Below are 19188 nucleotides of genomic sequence, written 5' to 3'. Positions count from 1 at the left end.
CTTTCATTTTTGCTAAAACGTGGACGGGTATGGCGTGAGTGTTGCCTTTTTCGATCACTTAGCGTTGCTTAAGAATTGCTCACAGGTACGGTGCATTTCGCGGTAGTCGCGCAAGCGTGTTTAATTAAGCCTCACTAGCCTAACTGGGTAAACTGGGGTGCGTCTTATACACGGGTGCGTCTTATATACGAACTTTTTCAGTGACAGCTTGCATATATGGCAGGTGCGTCTTATACAAGGGTGCGTCTTATACACCGGAAAATACGGTAATTCGGAAGTACCGGCGGCATGGGCTTGTTTCTTTCTTCTGGTCTTCTAATCAAGTATCTTTAAGCGATGAAATATTCGCTAATAATCTTCATTGATCAACACCGCATATTGAAAAAATTCCTTGGTCGCCTTGATTTCTGTGGCTGTTGGTTCCTCTGGTATGCATAACGAACCCGTCATTTCCCTTCTGTTGTGTGCTTATATATATATATATATATATATATATATATATATATATATATATTGTAAAGAGGAAGATGAGGAGCGGCGGCAGCCGCTCCGCTAGCGCGCGGAGCGAGATCGCTGGCCTGATGACCGAAGCTCGGACCGGCATTTTGGCTAGCTGTCCTTCAGCTATTTCCCCGGAAATCCTGCTACAATTTGGTGGAGCTGTGCTGGGTACAGCCTTTGGCTTACGTCCTGGAGCTTCGCAGCAGAACCATCGCTTCAGCTATGTCCACCGACGCAGACCAGTCATCTGCCGTTTCGCCTACGCCCGTCGTTTGCCCTGCCGCTCTCCGACAGCGGGACCCAGCCATGTTTAGCGGGTCCGATGATCACGACGGGGAAGAAATCCTGCTACAATATATATATATATATATATATATATATATATATATATATATATATATATATATATATATATATATATATATATATATATATATATATAAGCAAACAAGGGAAGGGGGGAGGGGCTCGTTATAAATATGAAAGAAGCCAACAGCCACAGAAACCAAGGGGCACAGGGGATTTTTTTTTTTCAATTTATTTATTTTGTGGTGTTGATCAATTTAGAATATTACTGAATATGTTATCGCTTAAAGCTAATTGATTAGAAAAGCAGAAGAAAAACAACCATATGCCGCCGGTGGGATCGTGGGTTCGGATCCCACCGGCGGCATATGGTTGTTTTTTCTTCTGCTTTTCTAATCAATTAGCTTTAAGCGATAACATATTCAGTAATATTCTAAATTGATCAACACCACAAAATAAATAAATTGAAAAAAAAATCCCCTGTGCCCCTTGGTTTCTGTGGCTGTTGGCTTCTTTCATATATATATATATATATATATATATATATATATATATTAAGCAGACAAGTGAAGGGGATGAGGAGCTGGTTATACATATTTAAGAGAAGATAACAGGCACAGAAGCCAAGGAACACAGGGGATTTTATTATATTTATTGATTTTGTGGTGTGATCAATGGAGAATATTACTGAATATGTTATCACTTAAAAATAATTGATTAGAAAAGCAGAAGAAAAAACAACCACATGCCACCGGTGGGAACCGAACCCACGACTTCCGAAGTACGCGTCCGGTGCTCTACCTCTGAGCTACGGCGACGGCTGTCAAATCTGATTCCGGGGGGTATTTTGTGTTTACAAGAAACCTAACCTTGAGAGTGTTCATCAGCGCCACCCACGTTCGTAAGCGGCGGACGTAGAACGTCCTGAGTTACCGCAGGTGTGACGTAGAACGTCATCGAACGCCGAGGTGCATGGAAGCTTTATTCTTTGTATGCAGAGTAAGGGACATTGTTATTCCTGATCGCGCAATGAGATCGCCGAAATCGTAATATTTGCTATTTTAATCTTCGCCAGAAACGCTTGTTTCGAGCCGATGGTGTCGCAACGCGGCGGCCATTTGCGGCAGCGGAAATGAGGTGGCATCTAGATAGAGCGCTGCCTTCCTCATTGGTTGAACGTCCAGTTTGAATACTGTTCTTTTATACTCGCGAAATGGATCCAAAATATGTCTCTGAGTACTGAAAGCTTTTCGCATGCCACAAAAACTGAAAAGAAGCAGGGAAATTGAACGAAAACTAACAAAAATAAAGCTAGGGGCGACACTTTCCATTCCGCTTCAAACCTTCGTGAGGGCCAGCGCTGTTAAAAAAACGTTGGCTCAAACCACAGGTAGTGGAGGAGAGGAGAGGTGCCGAAGCTGCATAAGTAGGCGGATCGGCGGAGCTCTCGCGTCACTCCATGTTTAAGCAAAGCTAAACCACTGCCAATTTTTTTCTCTACGGGTTTCAATTCTTCATGCCAGGAAGCAATTTGTTCTCGCAGTTAGCGCTTTAAAACTATCCCATTATAAGCATGAACGCAGAAGTGTCTCCTTGTATTGTTTTTAGCCGGAATGCTTTTGCTCTGATTTAGAGCTGGAGCAATGCAAAAACTTTTTCCTCTTTCAATTTATTGCAATAATTTGGGAAGGACATTGCCGTCCCCATGGCGTTTAGATGTCCCTGAAAGCAAATTGCTACTCTTCGGTAGTTCCCCACTACGAGACAGAAGTGCGTTTTCAAAACTTAACATGAAAAAATAAAATATTAGAAGCAGCAGAAATAAACGTCTTTGGTCATATTCTTGCATGCTATCCACGCTAAACGATGTTTTTTTTTTGTATCTAGCCGTAGAAAGAAAGAAACATAAACACCAGTGAACCCCGTCGCAAAGCTCTTCAAAAAGCGGCTGCATGTATCCCTAGGTCGACGTATTAAGTCATCAAGAGTCCCGTCTGTTTGCTTTGCTTTCAGGAAAGCCGCAATGGAGTTACATTCACAAAAAAAAAAATTGCGAGGACAATTTGGCAACTGAAGCAGCTTTCAGCTTACACGAGTAGCTACCCGGCTTGCTAGTCAACGGCGACTCAAGGTCGTTTGGCAGCCGCACCACCACAAGCATATGCGACGAGCCGAGCTGGGCTCCAGTAGTGTTGCTTTCGCAACAAAAACCTACTAAATACCCAATATTTGCGCTTTAAGTAAATTTAGGGACGATTCTAGGTTAAAGCTGCCCCTCCGTTGTTCATTTGCACTGCCTGTTATCTGTACAAAGGTTCATGGATTTATGTGCCTGTCTCCATCGAAGCGCGTCCGCCATTTCTCTCAGCCCTGGGGCTCGCTGGCGCCTCTTCTGACAGCGCAAATCGCTCCTTGTGTGCAGTTCAATAGGCTCGTGCTTCAGCTGTCAGGGCTGTTCAGACTGGTTTGCTTCGGTGTGTGCTTCTTTAACGAACTGTCAGGCAGATATAAATGCGCAGCTGTAATCATTTTTTTTTTGTGCAAGTGGCCATGTGTTCCGCATAGGCGGATCAGTTCGGATAAGCCAGCTCACCAGGGCATAGAGGAAGTCGGATACTACTCAGCATGAAATATTTTAGCTGTCATGTTCGGAGAATTCAGGCGAATATAGCTGGGGAAAAAAAATTTAGGCTATATGCAAGCTCCACCTTAAGTGTAGTACGCGACAGTGTTAAACGGTCAATGTTCATAGGGCGGCGTTGGTCATTGTGTACATTAAATTCAAAGATCCATGGCAGTCAAAACACTCCTATAGTTCAGTGGTGCAGCAGTTAAGTGATGCGACACTCACTGCCCTGCGGTGGCAGGTGCTGCTGCCGCGTGTGGGGCTTGAGCGACACAGGTTGCTCGAGAAACCTCTCGCGAGCAGTCATTAATTTAACTATTACCTGCCACGCTGGGCAATTTGCTCATAATTAGGTGGCCAGGTTGTTATGGTGCCACAAGGTCACCTGATCTGAGTGGCGCACCTGTCACCTAAGTTGCTTCTCGAGGGATTTTGACGCGGTAAGCGTTATAGGCCTCGTTCACCAGAAATTCTGGTGTTGGCGTAGTCGGCGTCGACGCTGTGAGAGAAAAATCGCGGCCATGACTCTGGCAGGTGGTCACCAGAGAGCAACCTAGGAGGCAGGTGGGCCACACAGGTCACGTGACCCTTCGGCGCCATCACGACCTGCCCACCGGATAGTGAGCAAACTGCACACCGTGACAGGTGGGAGCTAAATTAATTATTGGTCACTTGGGTAAAGAAACCTGGACGGCAAAGGCCCACCACTGGAGCACCTTCCATCGCAGGGCAGGTGCGCATCACTTAACATCTGCACCACTGCACCAGGGGCATAGGGACACTCAAGGATCTATGTATGTAAAGTAGAGAATGACCTTCTTCGCATACCGGAATCAACCCATTACGTTATCGCGTCATACCCTCAAGGTGCAGCTCAAGTTTCCCCTCCAATTTTGCCCTTCTTTTCAGCCCCTACGACCATCTTAAATGTTATTTCTTGCTTCAGATTCTAGATTACTTTCATAGTTTACAGCACACAAACAAACAGCGTCTGCCATGAAGAACAATGCTTCACCACATGCATAAACGATGTTCATCGCCATTCTGTACATATACTTTGGCGTGATGTCTAAAAACTCTCAACGACTGCGCCACAATACCTGATTCGAACTATATCCTAAAAGCAGTGTTTTGCTAGCGGACGAGGTATTTTAGAATAGAAAGCGCTATTTTATGACAAACTTTCTAAGAAGCATGCACACTGTGAAACTGTCTGACTTTGCTCTCGTTGGCAGGATTATTGGCCCTTGACCACTACCGTAGTCAGCTAATCATCAGCAAAACATTTTTGTGTGATGAGAAGACGGCGGTGAGAATTAGCGTTTGAGCCCTAAAGAAATAAGGAAAGTCACCAAAATGAATGGAGTTGAGGGTTAAACACATGAACATCGCTCCTTTGTATTTAAGAGCCTCCCCGGCTTTTCACCTTTTTCAGAAACTCTGTGGAAAACATCGAAATTCTTCACGGACAATATGACAACTGTTCACTTATATAATGATCTAAAGGCGCAATTTAAAGTCAAAACGGCTGACGTTGTGACAGCACATTTTCTTGTTGTGGCAGCATTTTTGAAAAAGTGCGTATCTTCATTACAATACTTCGTATATCAAGAAAGTAGTGGTATCTTAACTTTTGAGCTGCCACGGTAGAAAGAGCGCAGGCGCTTGTGTCAAATGCGATTAACCGCTGCCAACAAGAACCCACTACGATGTGCTCCTAGTGAGCCACGCCTTTGTGGTATAGCCGAGTAAATCAATTTCTTCGTGTGAAACCGATGCCCGAAACCGCTAAAAGAAAAGACGTCAAGACATCGAACCCCATTGAAAAAGATGCAATGTCTTCCACTGCATTTCCAGTGCGAAACGAGTATATTTTAGGCACCGTCTTTCATTGGGTATAGCGAGCTCAATACGATTTGCTGGGACGCACTCAAGAGGTCAGTCATTGCGCTTGCAGATGCAGAGTGATGGGTTCCACTTCTTACATTCATTATGCTTACACTACGTACAACGTTCCGATTCCGCATCTGTATCCTACACTCTACATCTCTACATCCTACATCTGTATCCTGATACACAACTACTACAAAATAGACGTATTAAAATACATATCTTTTTCACAATCACGTCCGTCTAGACATAAACACGCACGCGCGATAACAGAATACTCATGCCATAACGACACGTTCATGTATCCCTACTTTCCCCTCGTGATCAGAGAATGGAATCGCCTTGATCCCGCAATCATAACAGCAACCACATTATCTCAGTTCACGTCACGGATAGAATCCTTATCAATTAACCAATAATGCAGTTTCACTGACATACTCAGAGATTGTTAATTAATCGTAAAAAAGTCTCTGTTTTTTTTTCTTTCTGCTCTTGTGTTCCCATGTGCTCTAGTTGAATTCCTTATAGAAATGCTCCACCTGACTCCTAGACATGTATTTTTCTTTTTCCTTGCTAATGTTTGCTTTTCCTTTTATTTTGCTTGTTCCTCTCTGTTCACTTGTGTTTGATTTGTATTCACTTTTTTTGATGAATTGCAGAGTGCACTGCTCAAATTTGGTCATGTTTGTCATTTTTGTTCGCCCACCTGCTATGGTCCCTGATGGGACTGGCAGTATTGTAAATAAATAAATAAATAAAACACGAATACACCTATATGGGAATAAATAGGGAGTAAGGGTGTGCGCTAGAGGACAACTTACTCCCTGTTTACTCAGTTCCGTTCAGAGTGTTCAGTATGCTGATTTAAATTTCTCCGATGTTGCATTTATTTCAGTGACCCGTGAGGATTTCTGTTGCCAGGATTCGGTGGTCATTAGCATCTCTGTGATTGACCTCAATGCATAAAAACACGGAGGTAGATAAGTGCCTGCAAAACTAATGCCCATTTGTGCCATGGCAACCGGTTGTAGGTTGCACTGATCGTGAAATAGTTTAAGCTTGCAGCACTCCAACTCAATATGATGAAGGTTTTTCGAACACGCACGCAGCATGAAAGCTCTGTTGGAGCAGTTTGTCATGAACAGCGCTAGCTAGGACGTAAATTGTGCTGCAGGTCTTCAAAATGTGCATTCTAATTAGCAATACCTACTTACTACCTGGCTAGGAGGCTTTAATTTGCATGCGTTTTACGGTGTGAAAAAAAAGAGTACAACCTGATCGATGCTACAGCGGGAAATGATTTAACGCAAAGAATGAGCACTCGAGGTAGCATGTTGGTAAGGATGTGATGGGCTGCAGGTCTGCGGTGGGGACAATTTTTGCAATTTATTCTGTTCACTGGTTTGGCTTCTTCAGTTTTATTTAGTATTAATTTTATTAAGGTGTTGCGCTCTTTCAATGCTGGTCTTGTAGTGAAGTATCCTGCGTACCAGCGCTCTGAGCATGCGTTTACTGTGCCAGCGGTCGTTTTCCGGGGCCTCCTCTGGTCTGATGATCGATCATGACACGAGGGCAATAGGTCGCAGTGGCATTCTTGTAGCGAGAGCTACACTACGCCAGCTCTTCGATGCTTCAGCGTGGCACCCCTTGAGCTCCGTGGCCTTGAGCCGGTTGGTCACGTGATGCGGAGCAGCTGCTGCTGCCGGCGGTGCGGCGCAGCAGGCGAAACCGAGCTGCAACAGCTGTGCGCATGCGCCGTGTTGAGTTGGGGGGAGAGATGTCGCAGCCGCATATGTAGGCGGCTCGGCGGAGCTCTCGCGTCACTCCAGGTTTAACCAGAGCTAAACCACAGCCAATCTTTTTTTTCTCCATGGGTTTACATTCTTATACCAGGAAGCAATTTGTTCTCGCAGTTAGCGCTTTAAAACTGTCACATTATAAGCATGAACGCAGAAGTGTCTCCTTATATTGTTTTTAGCCGGAATGTTTTTGCACTCATTTACAGCTGGAGCTATGCAACAACTCTACTTCCCGAACTTTTTTCGTCTTTCAATTTATTGCAATAATTTGGGAAAGACAATGGCGTCTCCGTAGTGTTTGAGGAGTCACTGAAGGCAGACTGCTACTCTTCGGTAGTTCCCCACTACGAGGCAGAAGTGGCTTTTCAAAACTTAAAATGAGAAAATAAAATATTAGAAGCAGTCGAAATAAACGTCTTTGGCCATATTTTTGCATGTTGTCCACACTAAACAATGGTTTTTGTATCTAGCCGTAGAAAGAAAGAAACATAAACGTCAGTGAACCTCGTCGCAAAGCTTTTCAAACAGTGGCTACATGTATCCCTAGGTATCCCTAGTCATCAAGAGTCCCGTCTGTTTGCTTTGCTTTCAGGAAAGCCGCAATGCCGTTAGGTTCACAAAAAAAAAAAAATTGGGAGGACACTTTGGCAACTAAAGTGTTGAGAGGCGAAAGCCGAGGATACTATGCCGTGACGAATTCTGGTGGATGTGACGTCACACCATTCCCGTGCCTATATCGATATCCAAATTATACATGTTTCAGGGATTTTAAGTGTTAATTACGCTTAACTACACATTTGTCCATCCAATTTGACACAAATTAGACGTTTTTCCGATCATTCTGTGACAATTTTCACTATGCCGTGACGACTTCCGGTGGATGTGGACGTCACACCATTCCCGTGCCTATATCGATATCCAAATTATACATGTTTCAGGGATTTTAAGTGTTAATTACGCTTAACTACACATTTGTCCATCCAATTTGACACAAATTAGACGTTTTTCCGATCATTCTGTGACAATTTTCACTATGCCGTGACGACTTCCGGTGGATGTGGACGTCACACCATTCCCGTGCCTATATCGATATCCAAATTATACATGTTTCAGGGATTTTAAGTGTTAATTACGCTTAATTACACATTTTCCCATCTAATTTGACACAAATTAGACGTTTTTCCGAACATTCTGTGACAATTTTCACTATGCTGTTACGAATTCCTGTGGACGTGACGTCACACCGTTCCCGTGGCTATATCAACCAACGTTCACGCTATTTCGACGTAATTTCAACATTTTTGCCTATAATTAATGAACTAATTAACCTACAGTCAACAAACTTGGCTTCTAGGTTAATTTTTCCTCCTCTATCTGGAGCAACCATTGATTTTCTTCTATCCTTTTTAGTTAGGTGGTTTGGTTTATGGGGTTTAACGTGCCAAAGCGACTAAGGCTATGAGAGACGCCGTAGTGGAATGCTCCGGAAATTTCGACCACCTGGGGTTCTTTAACGTGCACTGACATCGCACAGTACACGGGCCTCTAGAATTTCTCCTCCAAAGAAATTCTAGCACCGAGTTAAGCGCGTGTGACACGCTTTGTTAACGGACGACAGTATGAGCCATTAAAGGCTTTCGCCTTAATATTAGTTATGAGTACAGGGAATTATTCGAATACAGAAGAGCTTTCAGGCTATCCTTCCTTGATCATCAACCTGATTAATAGCATTTCTTGTCCAATTGATTTTCTGTATACAGGGGCTTCGCTGAGAAACTAACAAATTGCACAATTTTTTTTTTCTGCCAAGTATTCTGGAAGATGGCTGATTTCTCTTTTGTTGCTGAAAAGCTGTTTTTAGCTAAACTATCGCTTTCTCTGTATACCGCTTCAATGTTTTTTTTCCTTTAATGCCCTCTTCTGTGTGGGCGAGAAGCCGTGGAGCGGCTGATGATACTAGGCTGTTGAAAGTAGCCGTTAAAGTGAGTTCATGTGGATCGTCAATAACAGCTATGCAACAAACTTCCAGGCCGTCTTTTGGTGCTGAAAATCTCAACCCAGAGATCCTCAGATTAGGTGATCCAACGGTGGAGCTGTGGGAAGACGCGCTATCCGAGCCCAACCCATGTCACCTGCCGGAAGGGGGGGGGGGGGGGGGGGCGTGGAGCGGTCCCGAGCCTCAGCGAGATTCAAAGGAGTCCAGGAATAGGGGTTCCAAACACGACAGAAATATTCCGTTTATTAGAATTTGTCTACCTCCACAACCATGTGGTGTTACGGTTGTATTATGTCCTGAAAAAGATGAACAAAACATGTCAATGGTTCTTCACGTTTTCGTCGCGGATATACACGATGGAGAAAGTAAATTTCTCTAAGAGCTGAGTTGTTAGCAACTCTGCACAAAGAAGCCAATTTTTTTTTCAACTCAGTCGAATAATGATATAAGTCAAATATACAGAAAAAGCCTGTCGGTTGCGATTTGGAACGCTTGCTTGTCAGTTTTTTTTTTACAAATATGCTTCTAGGAGTGCTACTTAAAGGGCAATGCATAGGTTTTAGAAATCGATGAGCTTAAAATTGTCGAATGCGTGAAACATGCAGGTAAAGCATGCGAAATCCTTTTGGGCTAGCTTTTAAAATGGTGACGTAATTGCCGATTAAAATCGCGAAGGCCTTCAAGCTTCTCCGCAGCGCACAACGCAAGTAGGGGTGGCATGATGACGTCATCGAACGTATCGGTACATTTCCAACGCACAAACGCCTGCTTTGAAAGAAAAAGAAACAACGCCACAGGAGGCAAAGCTCGCCGAGTGTTGTTTGGCAGCATCTAACAAGGCTCGGCAAGGTGTGACTAACGGCAGCGGTATATTGAAATTATACCTTCCATGACGTCACACTGAACTTCCCCGCACTCGACCGGTGCTTCGAGGAGAATCGCGAAATTCAATCGCCGATTACGTCACTATTCTAAATGCTAGGCCAAAAACGCTTGGCATGTTTCACCTACAGCCTATATAGACTTGAATGCTTGAATATCGCGGAATTCTCAGAAACTGATGCGGTTGCCCTTTAAGATCATCACAGACAACACCTGCTGACTGGATGCACTATCTTATCTGTTGCCACCGAAAATCTCCTCAAATGTCTGTAATAATTCATTTGAAGGTACAAGCGGCTCGTTTTGCCGTCGTTCCGGCGCCCACAATCGTGGCAGCAAACACCCACACTTCTATTAGAGAATCTCATTGGAGACAAAATTGTCACAAGCCATAGGCTGTTGCTATACGGGAGTAATAACTCAATGGCATCTACCCAGGCGCAGCGATGCGGCAGCAAAAGAAAGTTAACAGCTTTCTCAGCTGCTCCACCTTGGGGGATCCCCCTAAAACTTTTTTGACACTAGGTTTTTAAGATGCAACGCGGAATACAAGCCAGGAGACCGAGTCTAGATTTGGGCGCCCATTCGCCGCCGCAGATTGAGTGAAAAGCTTTTGCGTCGCTATTTCGGCCCGTAGAAGGTTCTGGGTCGGCTAGGAGAACTGGACTATAAAGTCGTCTCTGAAGAAGTGACTGCATCCCAGCGACGCCGCGTACGACCAGAAGTTGTCCATGTCGTCCGTCAAAAGCCCAATTATGCGCGCTAAAGGATGCTGTGTTTCCACACTCGGTGTTTATTTTTGCACTATTCGTTTTATTTGTTTGTAGTCGCTCTTATGTTTTAAAGCATCGGGTCGATGCTTCTATGAGATGGGAGCAGTGCCGCGAATATCTGTAGTCGTTCTTTGTCATTTTTCGAAGCTGCTGGCACAACGCTTTATTGTTTTTCTTTTTTTTTTTGCGACGCAAGACGCCGCCAGATTTATTCCGGTTGATCGCATCCAGGCAGAGCCGATTATACGTTGTTCCAGAATGTTCTTTCAACTTCCCACGCTTTCTCTCGAAAGTTCGCTATCAGCTTTAAAATGAGCGCTGCCGAGAGCGGCGCAAGTTCGGTTCGACGACCGCCGAGTACGCTTGTTGCTACGCCGCCGCCGACTCATTCAGTTCTTTGCGGGCGCAAGTCAGCCCAAATCAAGAGATTTGTTTAGAAGCCATTTTCGCTGTCTTTCTGCTCTCCAGAGTGCGATCACTGCCACGTCACCATATAAAGTAAGATTTAACTATAAAAATCAATATATCCGCTGATCACCCGACGGCAGTCATGTATTTTGTTTTTTCTGTTAAGGTTTTTGCTATCATCAAAAGCGTTCCCCATTGATTTCTGCGGCAGTCTGAACTGTTCGATGCGGTCGATGGAACCACTTTAAAGCAAATACTTTATACGCATCAGAATAAATAACCATGCATTGCACTCAATATTCCCATAAAAGTATCTTACAGTTCTCCAATATTCAGAATTTTTGCCCAAGAATGTTGAACAGAGGAGAGTAATCTTTCAAACTATTTGTTCAAGTATTAGTTAGCTGGTCTGCTTGAAACACGAAAACCTGAAAACATTGATTGCATTTCATATCTTTCTTTGGAAGAGAAAGAGGTTTACTTACGTAAGTCACTCGTTTAAGGAAGGCGCCTTCCTCAATATTAGGATCTACGTATTCTCTGTAATCGCTGCCTGTGATAATACGTGGATTCGGATCGAAATCCACGTGGAGAAGCCAATGTAGAGGGGTATTTCGTACGAGCATAACAAATTCTTGGCCTCCCCTCAGTGGTACGTTAGAGAAAGTGATAATGGGCTTGTTTTGATTTTGGTAAATAGAGACTCTAAGGCTGAAAAAAATAAAAACAGAATAAAGCAGCTGCATAAGTGTTCATCGGCAAAAACCGTGTCATCCAGCAAAGCAAAACATGTATCTTCAACGCCTGCAGCTGGAATATAGATGGTAGCACAGCTTCGCGTTCTCCCGAGATCTCTGCTATCATGCCATGACATGTGGCTTTATTCCCCGGGTAATTTGCAGGCCACAAAAAAACGCCGCAGGTTTCCTCTGTGGCAAAGGAAATTTCATCGACAGCTTTGGTGTTCCGAAATGCTGAGGTGTACATCAATTGCGAGTAGGGCGTGGGGTATATATAAGTGTGGTGCACGAGTTTATAACACGCGAGCGTCGCGTAAGCCGAGCGTCACTTACTCTCATGCCCGGTTGCTCATGAATAAATATTGGGCGGCTGGGGAGATTCCACCAGAGTGGAAGCATGCTAGGATTACATTTATTCCTAAAGCAGGGAAGAAGCTCTGCATTGAGAATCTGCGTCCCATCTCGCTAACGTCGTGCTTGGCCAAATTGATAGAGCATGTGGTCCTGAACAGGCTTGAGGGTTATGTAGAGGACAAGGAGTTGATACCTGAAACAATGATTGGCTTCAGGGCTAATTTATCAACGCAGGACGTCATGATACAGCTCAAAAAAGACGTGGTTGATCCTGGGTACGGCACGGGCACCAAGGCTATCTTGGGGCTTGACCTAACTAAGGCCTTTGACAATGTTACCCATGAGGCAATATTGAGGAACCTATCGGACATAGGACCGGGGGGTAGAACCTTCAGGTACATCACATCGTTTCTGGAGGGTAGGACTGCGGAGATTGTAGTCGGAGAAATGAAATCGAATCCCTTCCCATTGGGGGGCAGGGGGAGACCGCAAGGGTCGGTATTATCGCCGTTCCTATTTAATCTCGCCTTGATCAAGATAACACCCAGGCTGCAAGGGATATCGGGACTTAAACATACGTTTTATGCGGATGAAATTACTCTATGGGTAACAAGAGGCAGTGACGCACAATTGGAAGAAACTCCACAGCAGGCGGTGGATATTGTGGAAGAGCTAGCAGGGGAAGCAGGACTCTCGTGCTCTCAGCCCAAGTCCGAGCTTTTTGTGCTGAAGGATAAACCAAGAGGGATACATGCGAGGCACTATGTGCCGCCACCACCTTTAGAGGTGAAAGTGGGGGGAGTACCGTTCGCTGAGGTCCAAACGATCAGGATCCTGGGTATGTATCTGCAGACTAACAGGAAGAATGGCGAGTCCTTGCAACGGCTTAAAAATACAGTCAATGCTACCGTGCGGCTAATCAGGAGAATCGCCAATCGTAAGAGATGTGTTAAGGAAAAGGGCTTATGTAAGCTAGTGCAGGCGTTTGTGCTCAGTCGAATAGTGTATGCGACGCCTTATTTGAAGTTGGACGCGACGGAAAAAGGCAAGGTGGAGGCTATGATTAGGCAGGCGTATAAAACGGCCCTTGGGTTGCCTCACAATGCGTCTACCGAAAGGCTGCTGGGATTAGGGGTGCACAACACCCTAGAAGAACTACGGGAGGCGCACTTGGTTATGCAGCTCGGTAGGCTTTCAAAAACAAAAGCAGGAAGGGACATATTGGAAAGGATCGGCATTGGAGTTGACGTTCCAGCCGGTGACACGAAAATTCAGATGAGGCGGGAAATGCACAAGGGTTTGTACATAAAACCTTTGCCCAAGAACATGCATCCAATACATCACGAGGACCGCAGGAAGGCAAGAGCCGAAGCTTTACATGCTATGTACGGGAAGTACAACGGGGCAGTCTATGTAGATCTCGCCGAGTATAAGGGCAAGGACGCATTTGAAATTGCAGTGGTGAACGGGTGGGGTCGCTTGATCGCCTCTGGATCAGTCAAAACCCGCTCTCCAGAAACTGCAGAGGAAGCGGTGATAGCACTAGCTATAACTAGTAGTAATGCTGACCTGATCTTCAGCGATTCAAAAACAGTCATCCGAAATTTGGCGAGGGGCAGAATATCTGTCACAGCGGCGCGATTGCTGAATCCGGCCACGGGGCGAGGAACTACAGAGGCGGCAATTGTCTGTTCACCTGCACACTCTGGGAACCCTGGGAACGAGACGGCTCACATCAATGCTCGAGGTTTCGTCAGCCGAGTAGGTGAGCCGGACGTCCCGGGAAGGTCCACGAGAGATGGGCTGGTATCCCTTCATGACATTACTAACCATTTCAGACTTGAGCGGAGGATTTAACCACCCCCGGACAAGCAATTGGAGAAGGCGCAGGAATGCGTCTGGCGACGATTGCAGACTAGATGTTTCTTCAATCCATACGTGTTAAGCAAAATCTACCCGGACATTCAGCCGGAGTGCAAATGGTGTCAGGAATTGGCAACCTATGACCACATATTATTGAGCTGCAGCATAGCACCGCCACCGGCGGATATTATGCGTGATCCTTCCATCGAGCACTGGGAGGCCGTGTTGGCCAGCTCAGACCCGGTCGTCCAGACCAGGGCTGTGGAGTGGGCCACCCAGGTCGCCGTCAGCCATGGATTGATGGCCATCTAACACGGAATCGTCCACACATGCTCTCTGACGAAAAAAGTTTTTCCATCCATCCATCCATGCTCATCTATGCAGATCTGACGGCATTCGGCGTGGAAGACGCGACGCGCGAAGTTACTGGTTTTCGAGGAGCGGGAAATGCGCAGTAACGGTTTCACTTCTGGGTGGACACCTCAAGCGCGCCGTTGAAGGAAAGGGGAAGGTGGGAGTAAAGAACAGAGAGAAAGAGGTGATGTAGTGAAGAGCTGCGGAATAAGTTAAGAATTTGGACCACCTGCGGATCCTTAACGCGCACTAACATCGCACAGCACAAGGGGGTCTTTTGCGTTTCGCCTCCATCGAAACGCGGCCGCCGCGGTCTGGTTCCAACCCGACGTGCGAAGCGGTCGAAGGCGGAGCCAAGCGACGTGGCGCGCTGCAGCAGTGTTAGCGCGACAGCGTTAAGGAGTTCGTGTCGCAGAAAAGCCGCTGTCGGCGTTGCGTTGGCGTTAGCAAGAAACAACAAAAAAAAAAGACAGCGCCGTGCGGACGGCTCTCGCCGGAGCGCGTCGTAAAACGGGGGAGAAGAAACCCCTGGAGAGCGACTAGCCTTGTGTGTGTGGCTGCCCCCTCTCCCACAGCGCGGGGGGATTGCCGTCGATTATTCTAGACTGTCCGAGTCGTTTCTACGCAATGTTGACGGAGAGGGCGTAGCTTCGCGTGCGCTAAGAGATGCTCTCCACCTCTTCACTCACGCGACGGCGGCGGCGCCACGACAGAAAGTTCCAGATGCTCCTCGAAGCCACTCCCGGCCTTTCAACAATGAGGACGCGCGCCCAGCGCAAGAACGAGAAGGAGACTGCACAGCCGACACTGTGCGTATGTGCACGCCTGCCCTGGCGCGAAGAACAGACAGACGTGGAACGAGCCTATAAAACAAGGGCGTTCAGTGAACAAATTGTGTTTTGTTTGTTTGCCTCTCTCTCTTGTGGTAGGGCACATTAAGTGCAATACTTCTTTTGTATAGTGATCTCCTTCAAGTGTAACTTTACTGTTAGTGCAGTGTTTCTTGAAGAAGGAATATGTCTGAAAAATAAAAAGCTGTCTGTATTGTACATACATGTCTTGCTCGCATTCTTTGCCTCAATCCATCGAAAAGCTGAAACAGCTGATGAGCTGCGCTCAAATTTCGCATTATGAAATTACGTAATCGTCGGCAATTTTTTTTACGCAAAGGGATAACCTTTGCTAGACGCCACTGATTTGGAATCCATGACCCTATAGCCACTAAGTCGGTGGGAGATTCCTCGAACACGATTTTAATTATAGAAGAAGTGACACTATCAGGGCCAGGGGCCGCGGGTGGAAGGCGGGACACAGAGTTCGAGAGCTCAGTTAGGGTGACCTCGTCGAAATCGCCCAATGTGTTAAGAAATCTGGGAGGAGAAGGAAGAAAAGCCGTAAACAGACTCCTCTGCCTATCTCTTCTAAACACTCTTCTTCGTCTTCCCAAGGCTCATTGGTTCAAACTGAATTAGAAGTGGACCTACTGAATGCGTGGTGGTCTTTGACTTCGAGAAGCGTCTTTGTGTACTGATGCGTACATGAGTACTTATGAGTATGCAAATTTTGAAACGGGAGCCGATAAACATCGCGTTCTACTCTATCATCATCAGCAGCGTCACTACGCCCACTGCAAGGCAATGGCCTCTCCCATGTCTCTCCAATTAACCCTGTTCTTTGCCAGTTGCGGAGACCGTATCCCCGCAAACTTCTTAAATCTCATCCGCCCACCTAACTTTCTGCTGCCCCCTGCTACGCTTGCCTTCTCTTGGAATTCACTCCGTTACCCTTAAGGGCAATCAGTTATCTTGCCTTCGCATTAAATGCCCTGTCCAAGCCCATTTCTTCCTCTTAATTTCGACTAGGGTGTCATTAACCACCGTTTGTTCACTCACCCACTCCGCCTGCTTCCGGTCTCTTAATGATACACCTATAATTTTTCTCTCTATACATCGAAGTGTTGTCCTTAACTTAAGCTGAACCCTCTTCATCAGCCTACATGTTTCTGGCCCTTAGGTGAGTAGCGGTAAGATACAACTGGTGTATGCTTTTCTCTTGAGGGATATTGGTAAACTGCCATTCTCGATCTCAGAGAACCTGCCATGTGCGCTCCACCCTCTACATTTATGCGATATATGTATATATAGAGAGGTAAACAAGAGAACGGGACAGCGACATCTATGTATGCAAATTTATAGACCACGCTCTTTAAATTTCCCTTCATACTCTTTGCTCGAGTAGAACTCCTCTTAAGTGTCACTTACTTTCGCACATCTACTTACGTCTATGTTATGCACGTCTATGGCAGGGGTTTAACTACGTTAAATTCCTAATGCTTTTTGGGTGGTGCCTCTGAAGGGTGTAGACTTCACTCTCGGAGGATAATGACAGACACTGACATTTTTGCAATGTGGCATTGATAGAGCTTTAGCAGTAAAAGCCTTTCTATAACCATAGCTCGGAGTCAGGTTCGAACTACCACCGGCGAGAAGCAGGTTTGTTTGCGACACCGTGGACCACTCGTTCATAGCTGCAGCTGTCATGCGAGGGTTTCTAAGCTGCATGTACGACATCGTAGCGGCTAAATCTTCGTGCTGTCACCGTTCACCCGCTCACTGTGCGCTTCGAAATGCAGGCCACGAGTTCTATTCAGCGCTTGCTATGGGTTATATTGTTATTGTTTGTTCATTTGTTAGTTAACACTGTTTCTAAGGGCTTGGCCATATTAGTGCTGCCACCACAACCACAAAACGGTACAAGACGGGTGAAGAGACCGAATGCTCACTGTGTCACCAAAACCGGCTTTTATGTAGCCGCACATGAATGCGCGAAAGCGGCCAAGGTAGCCGTACGCGTCAAAAAGGCCCAGAAGAAAAACACACGATCACTGTGGCGTGTCAAATAGCAAGAGCAGCGATGAACGCTGAAGCCGCGAAAGCATCCACGGGATCCATGTGGCCTGCCCAGGAGAGAAAAATGAGGCGGGCAAAGGATATGTCTCGTGCAGAAACCACAATTGGGACGACGATGCGCAACTGCGGTGCCATCACTTATGAGCCGTCCTAGAGTGTGCTACATCTTCCTTGTCATTCACTGCATGCTTACACCTGCTGTGGATGATATAGACTACAATATTTTCTGCCGGGGTTCAGAACGCTCATGTGAACTTGAACCCTAATTTCTGTCCCTATCCAAAAACACAGCAGAAAATTTTAGAGCGCAGCTCTTAGGCGCCCGTTTCTGCGTTTCGCGGTGTCGCCGTCGTCGTTGCCCGTGAAACCAAGACAGGGTAAAAGCGCAACCTCCTCCCCTCCTTAGCAAGGAACAAACAAACAAAAAAAAACAGTGCCGCGCGGATGGCTCTCACCGGCGCGCGTCGTAAAACGGGGGAGAAGGAACCCCTGGAAAGCGACTAGCCTTTTGTGTGTAGCTGCCCCCTCTCCCACCGCTCGCCGACGCAACGCGCGGGGGATTGCCCTCGATTGTTCTAGGCTGTCCGAGTCGTTTCTACGCGATGTTGACGGAGAGAGCGTAGTCATGCGTCCGCTATGAGATGCCCTCCACCTCTTCACTCGCGCGATGGCGGCGGCGCCACGGCAGAAAGTTCCAGATGCTCCTCGAAGCCACTCCCGGCCTTTGACCAATGAGGACGCGCGCCCAGCGCGAGAATGAGAAGGAGGCTGCACAGCCGACACTGTGTGTATGTTCACGCCTGTCTTGACGCGAAGAACAGATAGATGTGGAGCGAGCGTATATAAGAAGGGCGTTTATCGCCCGAGTCACCAATTAAGCTTCAGTGATCAAATTGTGTTTTGTTTGTTTGCCTCTCTCTCTTGTGGTAGTGCACTTTAAATGCAGTAATTCTTTTGTATTGTAATCTCTCTCAAGGCAGAACAGCGCAAGCTACACAGGGACAAGGAAGCAGACGAGCACACTCAGCCCTGCGTGTGTCTACTTTCGTCTACTCGTCTAGATTCTGCGTCTGAGTGTCTGAAATCACTCCTGGAAAACGAACTGAAACACGTCAACCACGAAGCGCGTTTCAAGTCTTCCGCTCCACTGCATCCAGCTAGAAGCACCTCGTGACAGATGGTCACGAAGTTTCCTGTTGGTTACTCGCAGGCTGATCGCATCGACTCCGCGATTGAATTGCATCTTGCTGGGGCTCTGCGCCGCCCCTGTAAGAGATAAGCGATGGTTTCTTCATTCGCAAAGCAACAGGAATTACATTGTCATACGAAGTACATTCGTCTGTATCAAGCAGCCCTAACGAACCTATCGGAGCCATAACGGTAACAATCTGTCTCGACAGTGTTGCATGTCGAACTGTTCTTTCATTGAGCCTTTTACAGTCCTTCGACCCCTCACATGTGTTTCCATTTATTCTCGAGCTGAAGCCACCAAAGCTGCACAATTAATAGGCCCATTATTGGAAATGTACTGGCAAAGGCCGATCCAACAAAGGGCCAGAGTGAAACCATCGATTTGCAATATCAGGCTGATTGCATGTGCTGCTAAGAGACATTGAAATCATTGTATAAAGAAAACTTTAGGCGCAGTCAGCTCCGCGGAGAAAATTATTTACTTTATAGTCTATAGAGATCGCACAAAACGTTTCGGTGTGGTGGGTTCAGCGCCGGAGGGACTGGAAGCGTCCCATAAAATTGAACTGTGTACAGATTGTGTTGGTTGCATCGGC

Source organism: Amblyomma mixtum, chromosome 9, assembly GCF_055824585.1.
Source record: "Amblyomma mixtum isolate Tamu chromosome 9, ASM5582458v1, whole genome shotgun sequence".
Classification (NCBI taxonomy): domain Eukaryota; kingdom Metazoa; phylum Arthropoda; class Arachnida; order Ixodida; family Ixodidae; genus Amblyomma; species Amblyomma mixtum.
This window is presented reverse-complemented; position numbering follows the sequence as displayed.